At 38.3% G+C, this 483-nt stretch overlaps 1 protein-coding gene across 1 annotated transcript in view; it reads right to left on the bottom strand.

Moving 5' to 3' along the window:
- Positions 1-483, bottom strand: part of DNAH5 (dynein, axonemal, heavy chain 5) — a 274,359-nt gene that overhangs the window by 110,376 nt on the left and 163,500 nt on the right. The gene's annotated exons all lie outside the window — the stretch shown is intronic.

Here is a 483-nt window from a genome sequence, read left to right as displayed (position 1 = left end):
ATATGAACAGACACTTCTCAAAAGAAGACATCAATGCAGCCAACAGACACATGAAAAAATGCTCATCAACACTGTTCATCAGAGAAATGCAAATCAAAGCCACAATGAGATACCATCTCATGCCAGTTAGAATGGCAATCATTAAAAAGTCAGGAAACAACAGATGCTGGAGAAGATGTGGAGAAATAGCAGTGTTTTTACACTGTTCGTGGCAGTGTAAATTAGTTCAACCATTGTGGAAGAACAGTGTAGTGATTCCTCAAGGACCTAGAACTAGAATTACCATTTGACCCAGCAATCCCACAACTGGGTATATACCAAAACGATTATAAATCATGCTACTATAAAGACACATGCACACATATGTTTATTGCAGCACTGTTCACAAAGCAAAGACTTGGAACCAACCCAAATGTCCATCAATGATAGAGTGGATTAAGAAAATGTGGCACATATACACCATGGAATACTATGCAGCCATAA

The sequence above is a fragment of the Mandrillus leucophaeus genome, unplaced genomic scaffold (assembly GCF_000951045.1).
Source record: "Mandrillus leucophaeus isolate KB7577 unplaced genomic scaffold, Mleu.le_1.0 Scaffold445, whole genome shotgun sequence".
Lineage (NCBI taxonomy): Eukaryota > Metazoa > Chordata > Mammalia > Primates > Cercopithecidae > Mandrillus > Mandrillus leucophaeus.
Note: the sequence above shows the minus strand (reverse complement) of the source record. Positions and strands in the feature narration are given on the sequence as shown.